The following is a 24748-nucleotide window of genomic DNA, read 5'->3' on the forward strand; positions in this document are numbered from 1 at the left end:
GAAAAAAAAAACCAAAACCAACAAAAAAAACCCTAGTTGCCCATCCGGTTTTGAGAATGACTTGAGCGTCCAGCAGATCCAAAGGCAAGCCATGAACTCCCAGCTTGTTGAACGAGTTATTGCTTTCTAAAATCCATTGGCCAACTTCACATGGAGGATATTGGGTGCTTCCAAAGGAGATTTATTCTTACCCCCTCAAGAAAGTTCATTGGCTTTTAGTGAGAAATGTCTCACTAAAGTCTGAGATCATTTGACAGTTTACGTGATATGGCTCATACAAAATAAAATAAATGCCACTCTGTCTTCCTGTCCTTCCTGTCCAAGTCCTTAATTTCTCTGTGTAGCTCTAATCCTTCCATTTACAAAAGTGCCTCAAAGATGAGGTACTCGCTCATTCAAAGCTGCTTCTTTTTTTTTTTTTTTTTTTTTTTTTTAAGAGCTTGATATTGTGGGAGGGAAAGAAAGTATTAAGAAAAGGGTGGGAAGAATGATCAACTCTAAGGAAAGCAGCTTACTATTTCAGGAGCCAGGCAAAATCATTTTGGATGAGCATCAAATATACAACAGCCAAAATTTTTTATTTTTATCTTTCTTCCCCTCTAAAATAGAACATTTGACAAAGCTGTCCCTTTAAATCTACTCAACTTTCTCACTTCACCAAGTTTGAATTTGCTGTATTTCTCAGCCCTGTGTGGCCGTGTGGGTGTCAGAAATACGCAGGTGATGTCATATTTCATTCCCTAACCCAGGGTTTAATTGACAGCAGCATTCCACACACCTCCTCCTACCCTTCTTCCACCTCTTCAGTTTAAACCTTGTTCTCCCTGGTCTTTTGGGTCAACACACTTCAAAAATATGTTACCTTCATCATTTAAAGTCTTCTCTAAGAAAGGGAAGCTTCGTGACTCCTTTTCATTTTTACATCCCAGTTGATATGGATATAAAAAATACGTCCAGTATGGTTTTACTTTAGTAATCCCATCCAGCGATAATCTCTTTGGCACACAAAATGAAGAGATGACACAGTAACTCAAAGTTACTCTCAAAGTATACTTTGAATTATGAAGATTTGTTGCCTTCATTTTATTATTTTTTAATAAACAAAACATATGCCTTATAAATTATCTCCTCTGCATAGAATTTGGTGTTGGAATATCATTTTTTTATATAGCTATATTAAATAAATCATAGCAATAAGCCCTTGGGTAAGGTATTTTGTCATACCTTTAATCCACTCAGCAAAGGTTCCAGGGTAAACAGTAAAAGGTTTGCCTTTTTTTCCCCAGTGGGATATCATTACTAGAGGAAATGCAAGTTTAGAAAAGAGATGGTTGGGAGACATATAAAAGAAAAAGGCAAGAACTTATTTGCATTGACAGAGGAAAGGTCTCAGTAGCCTGGCTCCTCTCTTCTTCAAAGGATCTTCCTGCTCTTAGTATCCTAGAGGCTCTTCTGAAAAAGGAAAGCAAAAGCCCTAAGACCAGCAGTAGCACATGGACCGCACCATCGACAAGTGTCCTTGGGACTGTACTGAGAACCAAAAGTCAACCTGTGAGGCAAAGCTCTTCCTCTGCCTTGTCTTCACCCAAGTGAATGGGGACGTGTGATGTATTCGGCTCTCATTTCTTGTCCCCAGCTTCTTCTGACTCATAAATGTAAACACAAACAAAACCACCTACTCATTTCAATGAAGCTGTGACTGTTATGCTGGCTGGGAGGCAACAGGTAACATGTAAACCACTGGAGTAACCCAGGATCATAAGCCAGCCCTTCCAAAAGCTGGGCTTTCAGGCTTCTGAAATTGTTAGGCAAAGCCACAGCTTAGCTTAGTCTTTTAGCTTAGTGAGCATGTCCCTCATTATGGTTACATTACAGATAGTTGTCTGTGATTACTTACGGAGTCAATTAATGAGATAAAGCAAAAATGTGAGTGAGAGCATATTGGGCAATTCAAAGGTTGAAAGGCTATATTGAAACACATCTGGTCATGATTAAGATTAACTGTACAATTTCATGTGGCCAAACATAATTACTTGTAACTAAATGTATCTCAGTGTAGCTGATTGACACATACACTATATAGCCATTGCAAGCAAGGGACAAAATTGAGGTGACTTGCAGGAAAAAGTAAAGAGCATGCTTCCAGGAAGGGGGGGGGGGGGCACAGAAAAAGAGGGAAGGAAAAAAACTCCCAACCAGTATTGCTGCCAATTAACTTGACACAGAGTTTAAGATCCATTTTTTTAAAAAAAGTATTTCCCATGCTAGAGCAAGGTTTTCTTTTACTTTCTTCTAGACTATCTTTTCTGTCAGGTTAAATGCAGGTATAATACATGGTTACAGTGATTATGGTTTTGACCTTTATTGTGATCAGCTAATGCTATGAATAGAAAAAGTTACTGGAAAGAGGAAGGAAAATGGTGTTTTTAGTGTGTGCATGACAGGATTCAGTAGAAGTGACTGATGGTATACGCAGGAGCTGGTGATTTACCAGGGCTAAACCAATGTTGAATCTGATGATTAGTTTTTCTCTAGAATTGGTACCTACATGTCCTGTTGCATAAGACAAGTCTTCTCCAAAAGAAAAGAAGTCTCTGTGAAATGTGATTTGAATAATGTTTGTAGCCACTACTACATTCACTGTCTTATCTCTCCATCTACTGTACTATTATTACTCCAGTAAGTGTTGCAGTTGTGCAGCCATGTGTTTGTGGGTGTCAGGGACAAAGACTCTTGAAGCCTCACTCCAGAATTCATCAGGAGTTGGAGAGAGGAAATTCTTAATTGGAAATTGCTTTTCACTAAATTTTTCCTTGCCAGGAAAGGCTGACTTCCCACAGATGCCATACTTCATCATGGGCTCTGCAAGGATACCAGTTTTACTGAAAATTAAATCTCTTTACTACAACAGAAACCCAGCTGAGCTGCCACCCATAGCAGCACTCAACTAACCCAATGCAAATACTGTGTGATTCATCAATTATTGTCAAATGAACTTTTGCTTCTAACTTTGAAAAAAAAAAATTAGACAGAGATGAAACTCACAGTAAGGGCAGCTGAGCAGATTCAGTTGTAATGATGAGAAAAAGGAATAATACAACTCTAAGTTGTGCAGAGAAACAGCTGGGCCTATGCTGCTTTTTTCTTAAATATTATTTAGACTCCTGCAATTTTGTTTACAGCACATCTCAACATAAGGTGCCATATGGCAGTAGATGAGTGGGTGCTAATAAGAGCACATATGAGACAACTGTGTCTCTGGGTACCCCTTTCCCAGTCACCCCAGGAGCACTTGAGGCTTTAGCCTGGAGACGACTGAAGTTTGCTGTAGACTTTTTCTGCCATCAGCCCAGGTGTTTGGGTGCCATCTAGCACATGAATAAATTAATTAATATTAAGACTATTCTAAGCCTGTGTCTTTCAGGAGGGTGTATTACCAGGATGCTTTGTGATACTATTAATTACTACAGAGGACTTGGAGGCTTTGGATCTCAGATCATCACTGCAGGTGATGGTGCAGGTCTAACTGCACTGAGTTCCTCATCCACGTATAAGACACATAGCCAATGCGTAGCGATGAGACTGGGCTCCTGTCTGGAGCTGTCCCCCAAAGCCAGCTGAGCATGGGGAAAGGCTGGGGCACTCCGTCCCCATCCCTCCCTGCAGTACAGGAACAGCTGGGCTGTGACTGCCAGCACCGGCCTTTGCTTTTGTTTTGTTTCCCAGTCTTACGCCTCTTGCATAAGAAGTGGTATCTACTTATGGGTACCTACGTAGGGGGCCATGCCCCACACCTTAGTTGGGGACTGTGCTAAAGGCACAGTCTGGTTTTGTTTTTTTTTTCTATTCCTTAGAGCCTTCCAGGTGCATTGCCCAGGTGTCACACGTGTGTGTCTGAGATACTCCACACATCAGTGTGAGAAAGAGGATCTCTGTGGCCCCTGCTGTTGCCATGACTTGAAAGCATCATTTAATAACATTGATCCAGTTGGAAGCTTTACTGGGTATATTACACACACACACACACACACACACTGTATTTCATAATTTTCAAGGAAGTAAGAGTCTAAAATGGAGATAACTCAATATCCAATGGAACGGATATTGATTCCTTTCCTCACCTTTGGAACGAATACCTTCTCCTTAGTAACCAGCTATGGAGGGGAAGCCATTGTTCATCTCAAACAAACAAGGCTCAATAAATCTTAATCCTGCTAAAAGATAATTCTGAGAGGAGCCCAGAGATACTACAGTTCAGCATCCCTGCAACCAAACATGACAGTGCCTTTCTTTCTTACTGTTAGGTCTACTGCTTGGGCTATATTTTTAATGTAAAGTTGTTTAAATGTGGGATTAAATTCTCATTTTAATAGCATAACTGTTTTCATAATCTTCCGTTTGTTCATGTTATTCAGAGGCATTCCACATTTCTTTCATTGAACATCTGACTTTCACCTATCGCAGCACCTAACTTATGTCATTCCTGCCAAGGCTGACCTTGAGGGTAAGAGCTTCCAGCCGAGTATCTCCATGAGGCTGGACCAGAGGTCCATACGGTCCGGTACTGTTGTATACTGCAAAGTACAGAACAAGCATAAGGGTACTCGTTCTTAATAGTTTCCCCTCCTCTGCCGATGTTCAGGTCATGGGACTGCCTGAGTCAGTTTGTGCATGCCGAAACCCTCGAAGGATCTCCCTTCTGTTAGTCCTGACCCTTGCAAACTTCTTGAGACTGCTGAGACCAGACACAAACCATTTAAGAACATAACTTGGTATTAAATGCAAACCAAAGCAAAAAAGCAAGGACAATGGAAAGTATATCTGAAATTTTAAGTTAGGTGGATCTCATTAAACTCAGAAAAAAAACTCCGGATGAAACACAGAAGGATTTGTCTCTTTGTGCTTACCTAACCTCCTGTAGGGTACTCTTCTGTCTCAGCTGGGGTGAGAAGATGACTGCTGCCAGATATAGCTGCACATCCAAGGTTTCAGTCAGCGACAGCCACCTGGCAGCCCAGAGAGCCTCCACTCTGGCACGCTGAGAAAGGAGGCATCAGGTCTGCGTAGCTGCGGTTGCAACTGCCTTATAGAGGGCACTGGGACCAGCGTTTCTCCAGGGCTGGTGGTGTGTGACCCTGCAAAGCAGGGCTGACATCACGTCAACAAATCAGCTACACAGACATAGAAATAACGAGCTTGCTTCTACGTTTCAGCTCAGCCCTGATGACCCAAGTCCTCAGCCTTATTCATGTAACTGAGCTGCTGCAGACCTAGGCCTGTCTCGGGAATTTGAAGATCTGCAATCTGACTGCAATCAGGTGCTTAAAGCTGGAGAAATGTGTCAGTAACTTCCAGACTTGGGCCCCTATTCTAGGTTCATGCTAGAAATATTTTCCATGAATATTTTACAACCCTTTTAAAATGTATTCATTTTGCTCAAATATCTTTTGTATTTGCTTCCCATCAATATTTATGCAGCTGGCTTTTGCTGTGCAAAATCTGCATGGAAAGGTATTTTAAATCACTCTCTGGGCTACTCGCACTGGCACTACCTTCACACGCTCCCCATCAGTGAGCAGAAATGGCACAAGGTGCCTTTTGGGATCAGCTGCTTGCTCACTGTCAAGCTGGGAGCCTCGTCAGGTAGCAGCAGTTTCTTCTCTAATGCACATTAAGTCTGTTCTTAATACCCGCACGTCCCCAGGCAGATAGCATCCGAGTTTACCTTTCTGGCTAGTGCATCCGTTGATACAACAGCAAAGAAATGGCATTCAAAACAATTGCAATTGTACATATCTTGGGTTTTTGTGGTTGGGTGTGTTAGGAGCTGCCTAAAAAAGGCTCTTATTTGATGCTTTCTTTTGTACCTCCTTTAAGACGTTTGCAATGTGAGACCATTTGTGTTATATATCAGATTGACACAGGGAAAAATCTGTGTCCAGTAAACCACAGTAATTTTTTTCCTGCTGCTACGCAGTCGTTGTTATTCTAGCAATGTACTTCCTAGTGGGCAATTACGGAATGACCTGTGTGAGGAAGAAATTACTTTTTATCCAAGCTGATTATCAATCCTGTATACACCTTCTTATTTTTGTAAATTTATATGGTATTTGTGTATTTTATAAATACCTAAGAATACTTAATAATGTGCTCTATTTGTGTTTATATCTTTATTTTAAATATATGTATTTTAGACCTATAGTTCAACATCTGTAGTCTATAAATTATATTTACTCATATAATTTAAAATTATATAGAGATTACATAATTATATCTAATATACCTAGGGATTTTCTTCTCATCCACCTAAACTTCCTTTCTTTTATTTCCTCATAAGTCTTTGTTACCTGTGACTCTATAGGGCCAAAAAAAAATTTGTGGTTAACATAGTAAGTCTGTGTTTGACTATATTTTAAATTTTTATATATATACACATACATATAGCATCATATGTTATATGTGTATATAATATATTGTATATATTATACATAATGTATATATACATAATATAATGTATTATAATGTAATATAGTGTAATGTGTGGTATAATATAATACATTAGAATATAATATATAATATGCCATATAACAACATAGAAAATATACAACTCATAACATATAACATATATAACACATAACTTATAGAACATATGTGTAAAGTGTGACATGTAACACCACAGGTAACAAGTAATATGTAACATTTAATATAATGTATAATGTATGATATATAATGTCTAGTCAGTGTAAGCTTTACAATTGCCGTTGCCTACCATAATTAAATCATGCTTTGTTTTTTAAAATCTCATTAAAGAATAACTCTCTGAGCACAAGTATGCCATTAATTACTTTGTCTAACAGGAGCTTGTTCTGTCTGATTTATCTCATCCATGGTAAACAGGTACTGTCATTTCACGTTTTCTCCCTATGAAAGTTTTCCTGTGACACCAATCATTTTATCTCCATTCTCTGAAGACGTGTTTCTGCCATTCATATTTTTGAGATGCAGTCAGCAGAGCACACTATTCAAGATGAAGGAGTACTGATTTATAAAATGGCATTCTGCTACTTTTTCTGTTAATCTGTATTCCGTTTTTAGAGGTCTTAATGTTCTGGTTGCCATCCAACCGGTGTTGTACATTGAGCAAAGTTGTTCATGACTGCAGGTCCCCTTCCTCAGTGGTCACAGTTAATTCAGACTCCAAACGGGAGACAGCTGCTTCAGTGTCTCCTGACTGGTGTAGCTTAGTACAAAGCACTGAATATCAGATTGCCCGATACACCGGGGTTAATTTTATTTTTTTTTTTTTTAGTGTTCATTTCAGTCTGCTTAAGTGGCGAATGATTTGAAATAAAGTTTGGTTTTTTTTTTTAATCTGCCTATTCCACGATTTTTGTGGGGTTTACTGTTTTCTAACTTGATCAAGTAACGGTAGCTTTAATAAAAGACTCCTGCGTCTCTCCCTCTGTGGGTTCCCCATCAGCGTTTGCGTGTAAGAAATGCTCTTCCACGCTGCAGTGCCAGCTTGTTCCTCCACTACAAAGATGTGCTGAGACGGCTAAGGCCTCTGAGGCAGGAGGGACGGATCCTGTGTGCCTCTGGCACCGAGAGGTTTCTCTCAGCACATCCCTGCCGGAGGCCAAGAGAGACCACAGCACTTGAATATCGTGTTAATGGCACACAGAAGGCCGAGGAAGCAATGGCAATAGCTCCAAAGCCGTGTTTGCTAACCAGAACAGCAAAATGAAATGAATACTTCTTCGTGAAGTTAATACTGCAATAACTTTGTCACATACCATCTTGCTTTAAGAAATGGACCTCAGGGTTCTGCCCCCACTTCTTCTCCCCCTGCAATGGATGCCAGAAAACACTACTCTCTGTTCAGCAGTGCCAGGGACAGCCTTTACCCATCCAATTTCTGCTCATAAACTGATGGACTGACACAGTGTTTCCGTAAAGGGAAGCTGCTCATGTGGTTAAGTTGTCTGCTTTAGTCTCACAACATCTCAGTTTGGCTGTGTGATTCAAAGAGGCATCCCTCTGTGTTGTGGAGGATATTTCTCTGCAAATGGGGTGTTATGTATATCTAAGTCTATAGTCTGTGAGGGGAAAAGAAATTCAAGTAATGGTTAAAAAAGAAAACAAAAGAAAAAAAAATTAAGCAAGCGCCGTTATAGGTTCATTTACATATCATAGTGATGCATGGCAGGGAACTTGTATGTGGTTTGAGTGTAAAAGCTCTCGCAAAAAGTAATGAACGCACTGTAGGGCCTTGATTCTGACACCGCTTTTAGTTTCCATGATTTTTACACAGAGCAAATGTTTTGACATTCAGTGCTGAACAGAAGCTAAGCTACACTTTCAAATCAGGGTAAGTATCCTAAATGACCCACCGCCTCCTTACACAGGGCAACCTTAGGTTTAGATCACCTGCTGGGAACACCAGTGGGTAAAAATAAACTTTCATTTTCTGCACTTCAGGCTTGCAGACTTTTTGTTGTTGTTCATTTTAGAGAGTTTTGTTTTTTTTGTGGGATGGTGGGGGTTTTTTTTGTTTTTCTTTTTGCAGAGCACACATTACTGTCAGTTGGAATACTAATGGACATCAACATAAACATCATCTCCGGGGCTGTTCAATGAAACTATCTAAGGCTGATTGTCTTGAAATTAGCTTGACTCATATCTGAAAATTGCCAGTGATTAGCTGATTATGGTTTGAATTGAACTCAGATTGCTACAAAAAGCTACAAAAAGTCATCCTCAGATATATTCTAGTAAATGATGCCTCGGATGCCTCAGTTGCTGCCAGCGCTTGCATTAGGGATGAAGGTCTATTACCACATCACATTGATGGCAGTCATTTTAAAATATATATTCTGCCTGGGGAGAATCTGTCTCCTGGGGAGAATTCTGTCTTTTTACTTTTTAACCTACTCACTAGGTGAAAAAAAAAATTGAGACATCACTAATAGCAGAGTAGGTTAAAATATCCTCCCTATGAGAGAAACGTTTTTCTCCTCTGTAAATACAATTATTATAGTTACAGAGTGGTTCAATCCTAGTGTCTTACTAGGAATCATCCCTTCTATATGGATAGTATATGACATTTAAAATAATTTTGAGTAAATCAAAGGCCCAGTGCTAACAATGCTGATAGATATCAGGTTTATTAAAAAAAAAAAAAAGGCATTATTTTGTCATAATTATAAAGTTCTGTGAACACTTCTGGCTTGATTAAGTCCTGTGGATTTAAGGTCTTTGATACAAACAACAGAAGACCTTATCAATTTCCCTGTCCAAAACTACAAAGACATACATTTGTCACATATGTGTCTGTATTTCTTAGAGTCAAAATAAATACAGTTCAGCTTCATGAAAATAAGCAAGTTCCTCATTTCAAAACTGGTCACTTTTGAGCTATGTCTCTGCATGGTTGACAGTCTGCTCTGCTCTCAAGTGCCTAATTTTTTTTTCATCCCAGAGAAATGGCCCTTACAGTCTTTAAATGTGAAAATGTATTTGAGCTCCAGCCCTGCTTGCATTACCAAGCATATTCAGGGAGATGTTCTTGGGAGATATTCATACAGTTCATTCATATATCAGGGAGATATTCAAACAGTATCTGCAAGTTAGGAGTCATATTTTATTCACATAAAAGTGAGCAATAGGATACTGCCATGTCATTTCTTAGAGATATTCAATTTAGAATACTCGCAATCAGTACTTATTTCTTCTTTTGGTGCATATTTGTCTTCCCACAACAAAAAATATTGTCACTTGGTATCTCTGGTGATGTGAGAAGATGCTAATGAGAGTCCTGCCCTGGAACTACTCATTTGGGACCTAAGGTTTGGGGTAGGGATTAGGGAAACAACAAAGACACTGTCAGGCATGTTAGTGGTAGGAGCCATTATGGGACAAACAGATGAACGCTAATTGCCAGGACCAGGTGGCAGTCACAGACCTGTAGGACATCTCAGTTGGAAGGGACCCCAGGAGGCACCCCTGCTCTAAATCCCGCTTTATGCCAGGCAGCAATGATGATAGACCAGGTTGTTCAGTGGTTGTCACCCACCGCAGGAACCCAAAGACAGGGTGTCTGCACACCTGACTGCCATGTGCAATACATAGCTTAACACTGTCCTGGAAGTAGAAACTGGAAAATGGTAGGCTTCATGTCGAACTGAATTTTTACCCTTTCTAGGCAAGATCCTGAAGAATAGGGTCCAGTATGACATGTGAGTGTCAGTTTTTACAGTACAGGTGAGGGCTACAGGGGAGGTTTCAGGGACCAGTGCAGGCATGACACTGTCATAAATGACTCGAAAAGTGGCTTAACACGGAGAGGATGACATCTGCTCATGATAGTAAATGTGGTTCTTAAAGGAGAGGGGCATATGTTCAGGACCACAGAAAGAACTGCTGAGACTTAGTGACTGTTAAATGATTAAAAGAATATTATTTTTAAGAGATAAAACATGGCAGAGGAAATTCAGTGATAGAAAAAAACATGGGAGACCCTTCCCACCCCCTGCAGCTTTTTGTAGGAAATGATTATTTCTGTACGTCTCTAACCACCAAGAAATGCCATACCTACAAGCTAGCATTAAGACAGCATCAGCACAGTGCTAACAGTCAGACAACAACAAGAAGAAAGGAAACCTGATATTAGGACCTGTGGGCCAGGTACAGAGCAGAAAGAAAGGCCGTCATTACGCATTATATAAATCTGTTTTGCCTACATCATGATTACTGCTTGTGGTGCCGCCTTCCTCCCTCTTCTCCATCTCATAAAAGGGTGTAGAGAAACTAAAGGTGGTACAAAGGATGATCAGATATCAGCCAGCTTCTCCTGGAAGGACTGAATAAACAAGACCACGCCAAAGTGTAATGTGGCTAAGTAAGGCTTTGTAGAGGATGATAAAATCTGGGCAACAGGTGAGGTGTGTGTCAGGAATAGCCATAGTTATCTCTAATACAATGATTAGGAACAATCGAAGGAAATAAGCAGATGGCTGCTAGTTTCAAAACAAACAAAAGGAAATATTTCTTCTCTCGGTATGAATTTACACTGAGAAAAAGCTTTGCTTTAGGGTGTTAAATGGCTGCAGAGAATCAAAAGTGAACAAGACACAGCCATGGAGGAAAAAATCCAGTGAGGACAAAGAATTTAAAAGATGGCACGTGTGGCTTAAATTAGCTGCCATGTAAATTCTTGATGGGTGGCAGAGTACTCTGGAGACATCGGTCTGCACTTGCCTTGTTCCTAAGCTCATACTCAGGTGTCTACTGGAGATATGATAAGGGGCACGTTGAGCTAATGCAGCCTGGCCAGTCTCATGTTCTCCTTCAGACCCTTGCCGTGGCATAACCAGCAAATGAAACAGCTTAAAAATATTAAGGTTGCTAAAACTATTAACTTCTTCTTGGATGGAATCAGTGCTTGATGATATAAGTTTTGAGAAAAAATATGTGTTGTCTGTGCTGTTAAAAGCACAAGGTGGACTTCTTAAAAGATAGAGTTTATAAATGCGTTCATGCTGTTTAACACCTAAAACTGAATTCTGACCTTAGTTATGTAGTATATACTCCTTGTCTGTCCACTTGCAAACTAACTACAGTGACTAAGTATTTAGGCTTTATGAATAATTTAAATGACCATTAGAATATCTCCTGTTACATTAAAGAAAATGGGAATGTCCTCTAGTCTTCATATTTAAGAAATAATTTTAAAAATCTTTACGCTTTCTCTGCACGCCCTCAAAAGTTTCAAAGTCCATGCAAAAAAAAAAAAAAAAAAAAAAAAAAAAGAAGAAAAGATATAGCTGGAATTTCAACATCTGCCTTTTAAAAAAACCCCAAACATTTGTTGTGCTAATTAACACCTACACAAAAGGCTTGCAACAAAGATAAATCTGACATTCCCAGGCCTTTCTGTTCAGCACCATGGTGGGAATAAACTGATATTTTATTTTATTACTTCTTCATTTCAAATTAAGGTTCTTGAATACAGGGTAGTCTTAGTGTCTTAGGACTTTGAAATGGTCCTTGAAATGGTCTACACAAAGAAATCTAGAATTAGAATAACAGATGCATAAAATTCACACCTAGCTCCATAAAAATCAAAGAGAGAAAGCAATAGTAATTTGACTCTCTTCCCCTAGTGATGTTCCTTCATTATCTTATTAAACAGTAGAAAAGTGAAAGATACAGGCCAAGAAACCTCAGGTAACCTGGAAAAAAATATTAGTTTTTATGATGACTCAAATGACCTGCTATTTTTCTCCCTGATTGAAGCTTGACTCCTTTTTTCACCTAGAAGGGAGATGGTGCCATGAGCAGGACTGATGCTTCATCTCAAGGGCCTGGGGGAAGTCTGCAGTGGGCACTCAAGGGCCCCATCTCCTGCACCTGGTGGGTCTAGTGAAACCCTGTAAAAACAGCTCCGGGGCATTTATCCGTGTGCCCATGGCACCAGCAGCTAGGCCATTTGTCCTGGACCCACGCATGGAGTGGGAAGAGTTATAGCCCTTAAAAGGGGGTTAATACCCCATTTTGTGCATGTTTTTGTGCATGGGGTGCTCATGTGTGGGTGCAGGAGGACAACCTTGGCTCTCAGAGGCTGTAGCTGGCTCCAGAAACTTGGCTGCCCAGCCACAACACTGCAAACAAGTCTCCATGGAAGTGTCTTGCCCATGCAGTACTGGGGTGCTGAACTGGCCCTCGCAGTGGTAGTGATTGCACTAAGAATACAGTGAAGAGTTGAGATCCCCTCAATACTAGCATCCAACTCCAGTTCTGTCAGTACCAATCATGATACATTAACAACTAAGCCAGGATGGCAGCCATTTAGCAAGCTTAAATATTTAATTTAGGAACAATAGCAGGTCATTTAAATAATTAAATTCAAAGGAACACTCAGACAACTCACATCACCATAACGGTTTCTTTTTGTTTGACATCAATGTGTACATTAACTACATTAACTAACAACTGCAGGTGCTCAAGTCACTTCTCCCCACACCTATGCACACACAAATACACCCAGACCAAAGAGCTGTGTGGTGCTCTATGCTTTGCTTTAGCCAGAGTTCAAGAGAAAAAAAAGAAAAAAAGAAGAAAAAAAGAAGGCTACTGCTGTTGCTGTGCCATCTGCTCTTGGAGGGCCATCCCTTGTCTCGGCCCTGGGAAGCCTCAGCTGGCTGGAGAAGTGGATGTGACAATTATTGCTATAAGTCACCATCAGTCTGTACGAAAAGGCAAAGGGAGTACAACCTGCTGAAGTGGGCAAAACAGCCCTTGACACTGCTGCCCGTGTGGCTCCTCACGTTGCAGTGCCGAAAGCAAGGATGGCTGCTCCACCAACAGCTTCTTGGCAAACGGTGTAAAAGTGTCTAGGAAACATGACGAGGAGCTCAGGAGGCACCAGTTTGTATGAGTGTGCCAACTCTCAAAAAAAGGTTTTTTATTTTTAAAATCCAAACTAAAATAATTAGTAACCAAAATCTTTACTCAGTTTTAGACTCAAATGGTTTTGATATGAACACTGTTGATGTCAGCTAAAAAGTATTATATAAACATAAACTAATTATATATGTTAACTATTTCAATGTGCCTAATTACTATTTCTTAAATAACTGTTTGGTCATAGGTAAACAATGTTCAGGAACATGTTCCCTTAGCTATGAAGTAAAACACACACACACCGCCCAGACTACATTGGCTGTGTGGAATTTTGTATCTCTGGCATGAGCGTGGAGCTGAAACGTTAGCTACTTGCAGGTCAGAAGGCAATCGTTTGTGCACTCATTTGAAATATTAGCTTTTAGATCAAAAGGCAGCATGAAACAGCTGTGGACTGCAAGTGTCCTACCAGCAACTAATGACAAGCTAAGCTAAAAGCTAATGAAACACCGAAGAGGAGTCCTACGATGCCAGTAGCGAAGCAGCCTGCTGCACGGTAAGATGTCAGTCTGTTCACATCGCCTACAACTGCTAGCCCATCCAGACACAAGGACCAGCTTAGCCACTGCTGTCGTGCCCTGCTGACTTTCCCAGTCATCACTGGAAAGACCCCAGCCTGGGCAATCGCTGGTCTAGTGAGTCACTGATCTACTGGGTGCCACCCTTGCTACATGTGGGCAACAACTGGGGATCCTGCTCTGTTACAGCTTCATGGCACCTCAGGAGGTTGCTGCCTCAGTGGCCACCTTCACCCATCTGCAACGTTTGCCATTCCCTCAATGCATTCTGCAGGGTGGCCCTTTAAGTGTTATAAATGGGCGATGAGTCAGCAGGAAATTTCACACTCGGAGGTACAGTGGGTAAGGACCAAGCGCGAGACCTGTTCAGCTGTTTATGTTGCAGAGACAGCAAATTTCAGTAAGGCCAGGAGGCAGATTATACCCTTGTTAGCTGTCACAACAAAGTCCAACAGTGAGGCAAAGCGCTAACCTCCACAACTGTCTAACACATAAAAAGAGATATTGTACTTTTAATAAAATCCTACATTAAATATAGCATACTTACATTAAATATAGCATACTTACATAAACTTAATTCTAAATGCTAAATATATTAATTTTCAATAGTCAAAACAGCGTTGTTGACAGTCCCACTCCTGCTTACCTCATTTGCATCTGTTTGATTAGAAAAATAGACCTCCAGCATCTCTGCTGTTTTTTGTATTTCTCATCTTCATGTAATGCTGCCTGAATTCACAGGCAGCCTCTCTGGGACTCCACGTTCCTCTCAGATGTCTATCAAGGCATGACAGTTTTAATGCCTAGTGGAGGCTGTCGGGGAAACTTGCCGACTCAGTGCACCTCCTGGTATCATGACTCCTCACAAAGCCCTTGTGCTCCCTTTTCCATCCAGTACAATCTGATTTTCTGCTCCTGGACAGATGCAGCCTGCAAGTCAATGGGAAAGTGAAGGAGTCTGCCTATTTCCCTGCCGCTATTGACAGCTCATAAACACCACACCCTGAGCAGCAACCCTGTCCCCAGATACTTGGCAAAGCCACTTTTAGGATTATTTCTATTCTCTTCCATCAGAAAACCCCCTTTATCCTATCAACCTATTAGCAATTGGATATTTTACTTTACGTTCAATTATGTTCCCAGAGAAAGAACAAGTTATGAAAATGCCTTTTGGACTAACGTCAAATGTATTTCTTGATGAATTGCAACCTGGCAAACTACTTGGAAGCTTTTGAAATGTAAAGTTTATTAAGCCTTTCAATAAAATAATGCTGTAGCTTACTGTACTTTTTTTCTCCAAGGATGGCAAATATAATAGAACAATACCTGCTGCTGACTGGAGCTTGTATTTGTCGGTGGGTGTTTGTGTTTTCAATCCTGTTTTTCGTGGAATCTCAAAACCCCAATTAAGTAATGATGGAGCATCACTGTGACAAATCCTACTCAAGCAGTCCCCATCAGCCACAAGAGTAAGTAGAGTCCACGTGTCATTGAAGGGGCGATCACTAAATACAGCCTGGTGGCCTTAGTTTTAAACACAGTTCACCAAACTCTGCGGTCCACATCTAAATAACTAATAGCGAACAGTTGTCTCTTTAAACTAAGCTGAGCAAATAGACCCATTTTCTGAGATCCCTCAGGCAAGGGCACTCATCCTGCAGGACAGTTCTTAATGTAGGTCAGCTCACATCTTCCAGAAACCAGCCACAACCCTGGCTTAAACCCTGATGCGGATCCTGAACTAGAAATACTTGTTAAAGTTAAAATATTGTTTGCTATCAGCCTTAAATATAGATGACTAAATATGTTTAAGCCTAGTTTAGCTAGAGGGTGTGACCTTAGCAAGACTAAATGGCCATCAAAAAATTATGAGCAATTTTCTGCAGTAGATGGAGAAATTAAACTTCGCGGTTTTTCAGCTTCTGTTGTGGATACAACCTTAACATTAACCCTGATATAGACAGAAAGCAGGAAAGGGACCATAACCTCAGCAGTAACAATTTATCCCTAAAGGATAATGGCAAATGCCCTTAACCTTACTCAACAAAGTCTTTGCACACAGAAGATTTTTTCCAAAGCACCTACAAAATTAACCATATTGTAACTTTGGCTTCTCCAGCATGAAGAAAAAAGAATCCCCCAAAACATCATTTCTGAGGTTCCCTGCAGAGCCTGCATCCTCCCCAGAGGATGCTGCAACAGCTAGGGAGGGACTAAAAAATGGGAAAAGACGTCCGACTCTTTGCAACATATTTCTGAAAAAGACCTATTTTTTATAGTGCAAGAACCCAGAAATCCATTTGAAATCTATTTTCTCATTTACTATGTTCTGAGATGGGTTGGGAGGGGGTGTGTTAAAACTTTTTTTTTTTAAAGCACACTGAATTAAAACTGCATTAACACAGAAACTGATAAGCTCTTCTTAGTAGGGGCATTACCCACTGAGTTGTAGAGCTCCCCTATGTTCTCCATAGACTGTATTAACGAGGTCAGTTCTGCCCTTCAGAAACTCAAATCAAGACAAACTTCAGTCATAATCTTTTCTCCCAGACTTGGCTGCTTTCAGGATTGTGTGCCAAAGATTAATCTTTTGAGATAGCATTCCCATTTTCCCCAAATGTATGGATGGACTAATGAATTTTCTGCAATAATGAGCTGGGTAAAGAACACTTCAAATGTGTCACTAAAACTGCTGTTTTCTAAGAAGGTGGGGTTTCCAAGCAACATATGTGCAAGGCTTAGAAACCAACAGCAATAATCATCCTTATGCATAGGAATATAAATGAGGAGTTTGTTATTCAGTAAATCAAAACTTTCTTCTGAACAGGTTAAATCCTTTGAGATTTACATTTGAAATGTATCCTCTGTCCAGGGACTCAAAACTGCAGTGGCCACAAGTGAAAAAAAGTATCATGCAGGCAGGGTTATAGGTCACTGAAGAAGTTCCCTCAACACATTATTACACAAAGGGAAAAAAAACAATTATATAAATTTGGGTAAACCTCAAAAAATACAAGAGAAAAGGTCATAACAAAATCAAACAATTTTGCAAATAATTATGCAACAATAATCCCCATGAGAATGGTGTTCTGAAAGCAGTTGCTTTGTGGTCAACATTAATGTCATCTAATAGCATTTTAATTTTTATTCTGCTTGCATACACTAACAGTCAAGTAAAAATGGTAGAAAATCAAAGTGTGTTTAAAATTGCTGAGGTCTTTTTGTGTGTGTGTGTATAATCGGAGATTTTTCTCTTCAAAGTACTGTGCTTCATTTACCATGAACTAGAGAGGACACACATCTGTCTATAGACCCTAAGTAGAATCAAGAGGTTAAATCACTAAAAGATCCTTTCTTTGAAGTGGCTAAGTTGTGATCCCCTGGAGACTTCAGACAGGTGTTTTTTTGCTCAAACAGAGAAGCACAGAATGTCATGATGTCATTTTTGCAACACTTGATCTAAAGTGTCCTAGATCAACAAGAGAGTTATGGGAGGATTAAGCAAACAACCAAACAAAACCTCCAAAAATACTACAAGTCATATGCTAAGACAGGACAAACCAATTAAGAGCTTTTGAAAGCAATTTCAGTTTACACCAGTAAAACCTGAAGAGTCTACAAGATCAGAGACAACAAGGGAAACTTTAGAGGAGGTCACCATTATCATTTTTGATGACCAGGGAGAAAAAAGGGGGAGGAGTATTCTGCCAAGGTGTACTAGGAAACAGATGAAAGTACAAATGTAGACAAAATTTATTTGCATATGCTTTCTCTTCATCAGTCTTTCAAATGATGCTTTGTAGTGGTTTAACCCCAGCCAGCAGCTAAGCACCACGCAGCTGCTCGTTCACTCCTCCCCGGTGGGATGGGGGAGAGAATCGGAAGAGCAAAAGTGAGAAAACTTGAGGGTTGAGATAAAGACAGTTTAATAAGTAAAGCAAAAGCTGCGCACGCAAGCAAAGCAAAGCAAGGAATTAATTCACTACTTCCCATGGTCAGGCAGGTGTTCAGCCATCTCCAGGAAAGCAGGGCTCCATCACGCCTAACGGTGACTTGGGAAGACAAACGCCATCACTCCGAATGTCCCCCCCTTCCTTCTTCTTCCCCAGCTTTATATGCTGAGCATGACGTCACGTGGTATGGAATAGCCCTTTGGTCAGTTTGGATCAACCGTCCTGGCTGTGTCCCCTCCCAGCTTCTTCTGCACCTGGCAGAGCGCGGGAAGCTGAAAAGTCCTTGACTGGTGCAGCAACAACTAAAACATCTCTGTATTATCAACACTGTTTTCAGCACAAATCCAAAACACAGCCCCATACCAGCCACTATAAAGAAAATTAACTCTATCTCAGCTGAAACCAGGACAGATCTGAAGTGCCTCCAGATCTGTAAAGAAATTCTTCATCAATTGTAAAGTAATATCAAACAAAAAGGGGGAAGGTCCTTGAAAAGATGCAACTCTAAAACAGTAGACACCTTTTCACCTGTTTGCCATTTATTTGCTTTCTTCAAAAGAAGATTTTTACAAAGAAGAAACTTGATGAAATTCAGCTATTTACTGAAACCTCAAGGCAACAAAGAGCCAGTACAAATAAACTCTAGAGAGAATTTCCTACTTAACATGTAAGAAGCAGAAATCGATATAGCTGGGTTAGATAGTAGAGCCTCAGAATAACTCTTTCATTAAGTGGGGAAGAAAAGCCTTTCTGACTGCACTTCTGTATTTAGGCCATTGTATTACTGGATTTTTGGGTCCACTAATAAAAAATTATATATAAACCTACATATGGTGTGGGAGATAGGAAAGGATGAAGTGGCAGATAAAAGTATCATCTCAGAATTTTATGGAAGTGGATGGAGAACTGGCATTAAAGGCTATTTCCTTGTTGCAGTACCTTCTATTATTTATAATTATTGATTTTTTGTTGCCATATTTAGTGATGTTGATGCTCTGTTCTCACATGCACTAAGTTTTCTCCTGGTTTCACTAGCAACTGAAGAAAAATGTCCAGGTAAACACACCCTGATTAGAGCTTCAGCTCAGTTAATTTAAAATTGTAAGTATAACCACACCAACCAGGGTTTGCTTGTGCTTTCAACCTTTGCATAAACACTTGGTCTGTGCATACTATGTTCAAGCCCAAGACATAATTTAACTGCTCAGTTAAAATAATAACCATACCCAGGAACGTAATCAAGTCTCAGGCTATGCTTGTGTATGATGGAAATTTTGAAATAGATATGGCTAAATTTAGCCATTGATGCAATACCAGTTTGCAATAGTGCAGATAATACATACTGACTATAATGGGCACAATCTCAAATGCACTAAGTGTAACAAAACAGTTTGAAAAGTGACAGAAATCTGAATGACAGGAGAAACACCTCTCAGAGACCCCCACCTTTTTTCCTAGCAAGAAAACCAGACCAGAATGAAGATCCAGCAGATCCCCAGTCTCTCATGTATGGCATCATGATATACACGGACCTTTTATTGTTAAAAGCATTTTCAACTTAAAGCTATTTTGCAATAAAGTAATATTTTAAAGGTACTGATCACTTTTGTGTAAAAATAAATGTAGAATTAGATATTTTATAATGAGCAGCCAGGATATCTCCCAAGTTTACAACTTTTGCAGCCATACTCGAAAAACACTCTGGTTTAAATCAAGCACCACATTTTTTTGATACAAACTCACTTTGTCAATGTGGAGGCTTAAATCAATATGAGTAATAGAAAGGCATTATTATCATACACTAAAGGAATGATGTGGAAGTTTTATGCAAGAATTTTACATCAGCTGTTAATTACCACTTTTGTCAATATAGACATGAAATTCTCTTACAGTTAGCATTTTAGAGAAGTGACATGTGAAATACCACAAAAAAATATACAGACTATTTGCTGCCAGCTGCCTGTACTGTAAGAGTACGCTACAGAATACATTTTTTTTTAAAGATTGTATAGAAAGCAAAAATTAAAAAAAAAAAGATAGTATGTTCTCCTTGTTTTATCTGCTGCCTCCAGATCAACTTAAGCTTTGCAAAGAGGAGGAGAGAAAACAGTGGTCTCTCCAGAGCCACAGAACATGCTAGGGCTCAGGGAGCCTCCTGCAATGTGGGTGATCCCACCTGCAAAACACCTAAAAGGAGGGGAGAAGCTTGCCACCATGGGGGTTACACTTACAGCCAGCTGCAGAGACACGGTGGAAATGCAGAAACTTTTCTAAAGGCTTTGGACTAGGCGTATGCTGGAAAGTCCCCCAAATGTGCCAGAGATTAATAAACAGTGGAAGAATAGCTCTTGACTCTGCAGTTAGAAGTCTTCATGTGGTGGTCAGAAGAGGACTGGTTTTCAGGCTTTCTATTTAGTTCATGTCAGCCATCAACCCAATTTAGAGAGAGTGGCATTATTCTAATTTGTTCTATGGTCTTACCAAAACCATAGCTGTAAAGATCAGAAAGCGCTAGGAGAAGGGCCCATCACTGTCTTAGTCTTCAATTGAGTTTGAATTTCTTTAGTGTGGACCACTGACAATTATAAATTATTTTTTAGGAACTGATCATTAAAAGAAAACACTTAAAACCCAATTTATTTTAGAGGTTAAAGTGTGACTGGTTGTTTAATTTGATTGGTAGTCTTCAAAGAGGCAACATTTTAATTTAAGGGTCAACTTGTTCTGAAAGGCTAACCAATCATGTAATCTAGATAAGTCTCAGTCTAAATAGGATAAAGATGCCCATGCATAATTAAAGTATTCAAAGGCACCTTTGTCAGTTCACTGCAAGCTTTTGCAATGCCTTGAACCATACTAAAGGAACACTCATTGAAGCAAATAGTTTAAGAGATCTATCATATTAGTATGGGTACTGAATCCTACTTTATACTAAGAACTGATTTTAATATAATAATCCCTATGTGATGAGAATTTGTAAAATAGATTAGCAAGGTTTGATTAACTCTACTTGAGAAAACTTGAAATATTCCATGTTAAATTTGCAAGTTTAACTCTTAGTTTCTTACAGCTCTTCTGCTTTTACTTTCCATAGCTCCTTCTCTACTAATGTCACTTAATAAAGCATAACAGTTCACATAGTTCCGCCTTTAACTGAACACCAAGAAATCTAGTATGCTAGTGAAAAATGTTTTATAAGTTATTTTTTTATTTGCTTTTCATTACAAAGTCTTCTTAGGTACTTTGCACATAAGTACCCTACTGTAATGCAAATTTCCTTTTTTTTCTTGTTATTTCTTACTGAAAAAGCAAGAGTTGCCTTGAAAAAAAAAAGAGCATTGAAATTATAATCCTGAGTTGAAGGTCTAAAAAATAGAACTTTATTTACCTCTTAACACCTATAAGCTATTTCTGACCACACAACTATCAACTGATACCTAAGGGATCATATACTTTTTCTGCCCCTCCATCTTTAAGTAACTTTTGAGTCTATTGACCTGTTTCATATGCAATGTGCCTCATTTGCATAGGAAGTGAAGCAACAACTATTTCTTCCTGTTTTCAGAAACTAAGTAAGAAACTTCATCCCAGCCCCCTGGCTGGAAGTAGAAAAATAAATACATGCAGTGGATACTTACTGGTTGCATAATTACAGCAATTTGAATCAGACCTCTTGACCAATTAATCTAAGCCCCGGAGCCTCAAAAACTAACCTTAAATTCGCCTTTCTCTCATGAACACAGCAGCAAAGGAGGAGTTTTCTAGTCCTGGAACAAATGACTAGTATGATACCCAGAGCAGGCCCTGTCTGATGATCTAAGGAGGGAAGGATGAAGGAAACTGATGATCTAAGAGGGAAGAAGGTTTATCTTCGAGTAGTAAAACGCAAGATAATACCAGAATGAAGACACAACTAGCAAGGCAGTAACCTAGAGATCACCTGAAGTCTTCCCTGTAATTCCCTGCTTTTCCTTTCCAGGCAAAGAGGGCGAGGATAATCTTTACAGGAGATATATGTGACATTTGTGATTAGTTCTAGTGAGCTCATTTTGGAGGCTTACTAAGGTAAATTACCAACACTTAGCCCCCAATCCCCCAAAGTGATTTTCAGGCTTCCTCCATGCAAACAGAAAACTTTCAGTTCTCTCATGAGGCAATGCAGAAATAAAGCAAGCTTTCCATAAATCAGAATAATGTTCTATATTTGCACATAATGCTGACAAACAAACCAGGACTAGACACTTACACTTAAATTCAAACTAAACACTGACCACCTCAGCTCTTTGCTACCCTCTTTCTGATAGTCTGGCTCTATGGCTTCAGAAGAGTGAGAGGTCATGTTAGACCTGAAAACTCAGGTAGTGTAGGCAGAGTAAACATGGCCCATATGAAGTATTGACCAGAGAGCTAAGCCTAAGTTTAGCTCAAGCCTAATCTTATGTTTGACTAATGGATTTAACTTGTGTGAACATGATTTTATGTGGAAGTCAGATTCATATGGGGAGGTGGTAGCTCTCATTAGGCCAACTCATACCGAAGTGACACAGGTCCTTCTTCAGGTCTGAAAGCTCTTTCCAAGGTAAGTTGAGGCTGAAACCAGGCTCTGACTCCAAACTGATCGTGCTTTATATGTCTCCCTGCCAGTGTTGTTATTTGATGGTGAGCCTAATTACGACAGATCTGGTGCATGGCAGATTTAAGGTACCCGATGCAAATTAAATACTGTAATAATACCAACTCCTTTCCCTAGTGGTCATTTTGGGGAGTTCCATACTCTGGGCATACAGTTGACAGAGCAAAATTTGTTACAATGAAAGGTTCATATTAATAATTAAGGTCATTGATATAAAAATAACTACAGTTGTATAACCGAGCTCTTTACGTTAGTAAGATTTATAGCGAGAATTATTAACTCTAACAGCTATCTTATCTAAAGCAATGTCCATGAAATAGGATGACCTTTTGTCTTTTACCTGTTGGGTTTACAGCATCTATGAGTTCCAGATTGATGAGTTTCAGACTCCGGCCAATTTCATTACATGTTCTATTTATACCACACTTCTTTTTTTCCTGGATGATGGTTTTCTCAGGAAGAGAAAAAAAAACCCCAAAACAAACCACAAACCCTGACATGTTTATGGCATGCAAACTTGATCAGCTAACTATAGTGGTTATCGAATGCACAGTGACTCTGAGCCCTTGGACGGGGGAGATGAAGCACTGAACCTAGCAACCCAACAGGTTAACAGTGGTAAATATTGCATTATTTGTCATAACACATTCATTTAACACATGATGAGATAAGGCTCCTGTGATCGAAACTAAAGATGTCACAGGAATGTCTGTAGGCTTTGAAAAGACTGAAATTCATAGAACAACTTTAGTTTATTAAGATTACATCCAGGGAAAATGGTCTAAGCAAGCACTGAAAACTTTCAAAACTCTTCCTGACTTTCAAGGAATCTTCCTCTCTGTGTGGGTATCACTGCCCAGGCTGCCACATGGCAGTCTTCATCAAAACAAAGACCACCTCTTATTTTGGACCTTAAAGAAACAGCTGGAGTTTCAAAATGCTCAGCACCAGGCAGATCCAATTGGCACTAACTACAATTGTATGGCAATCTGACTGAAGGATGCTGAGCCAGATTAATGGCAAATAACGAGAAAGGGTTACTTTAAACTACATGATGAGGTGGCTGCTAGAGCATACAGAGAAACTGTAACCACTTTGCCATGTTCGCCCCTCAGAATATTGCTCAAGTGCTTTCAAACCTGCTCTCACACCTCTGAAAGTCCAAATGAATTATAAAGTACATCAGTCATACTGTGGTTGAATGGTTTTAAATAAAATTGACTATTAAAATGATCCAGTCCCTCTATTTCTCCTAGAATATCTTTATTTTCCCTCTGAGATCCACAAATCACGCCTCCCCCTGCTTTACTCTCTCAGGCTCTCTACTGAAGTACAAAATCTTTAATTGGAGTATTATTTGATCTTTTATAGTCCCAAAGTTAACTTTTGCTCACTGGCCTCTTAAAATGCTTCAAATGACAGAAACATTGCTAGATGTCTCCATGAAATAATTAATAGTGCTGAAATTTGCATCATCATAATTAAACCTTGGGACTAACAGCCAGCTGAGATAACTGAGGCCTTCTGTATTTTTTTGTAGATTAATGACTTTATGCTTTCTGTGGGAGAAGATATATCAGCCTGAATCCCTCTGCAGGTGGAGGAGTAGCCTCATGACAAGTACAGCTAGAATTTCTTTGCCTTCTTCATAACACTCTGTTAAATAGTGAAAAATTAAGAAGAAAAACTCCATCCAACAAAACAAAACAAACAAAAAACCCCAAGAAAAAAAAAAGTTAAATATTTCTAGAGAATTTGAGCAGAATACGTACAGTGGCATCTGTTTCCCTACAAATCAGAGTTGGAATGGACATTGTGCCAGCTCTGACAGAGGGAGGCTCCAGATCTGCTTATGTCAGTGGTGATCAAAAGCAATCCTATTTCAAAGCTGTATCGTATCTTTGACATGATAAATTAGTAAGCTCATCCTATCTGTATCAAAGAAATGTTCAAGCTACAAATCCATTACAGGAAAGACTGAAGACGGAGCTGAACAGTGAGAGATGCTACCCATGTTAGTCACTAATAACTGTGTGGGAAGAACATGTGGTTATTAAAACCAAATAGTCTTAAAAAAAAAAAAAAAAAAAGAAAAAAAGAACCAAACTTTAAAATTGCAGTGATGTAAAGCACAGCACGAAAGTTAATCATACACACATGCCTAAGCACACATCTCCAATAAA

Source organism: Mycteria americana, chromosome 6 (assembly GCF_035582795.1).
Source record: "Mycteria americana isolate JAX WOST 10 ecotype Jacksonville Zoo and Gardens chromosome 6, USCA_MyAme_1.0, whole genome shotgun sequence".
NCBI classification, from domain to species: domain Eukaryota; kingdom Metazoa; phylum Chordata; class Aves; order Ciconiiformes; family Ciconiidae; genus Mycteria; species Mycteria americana.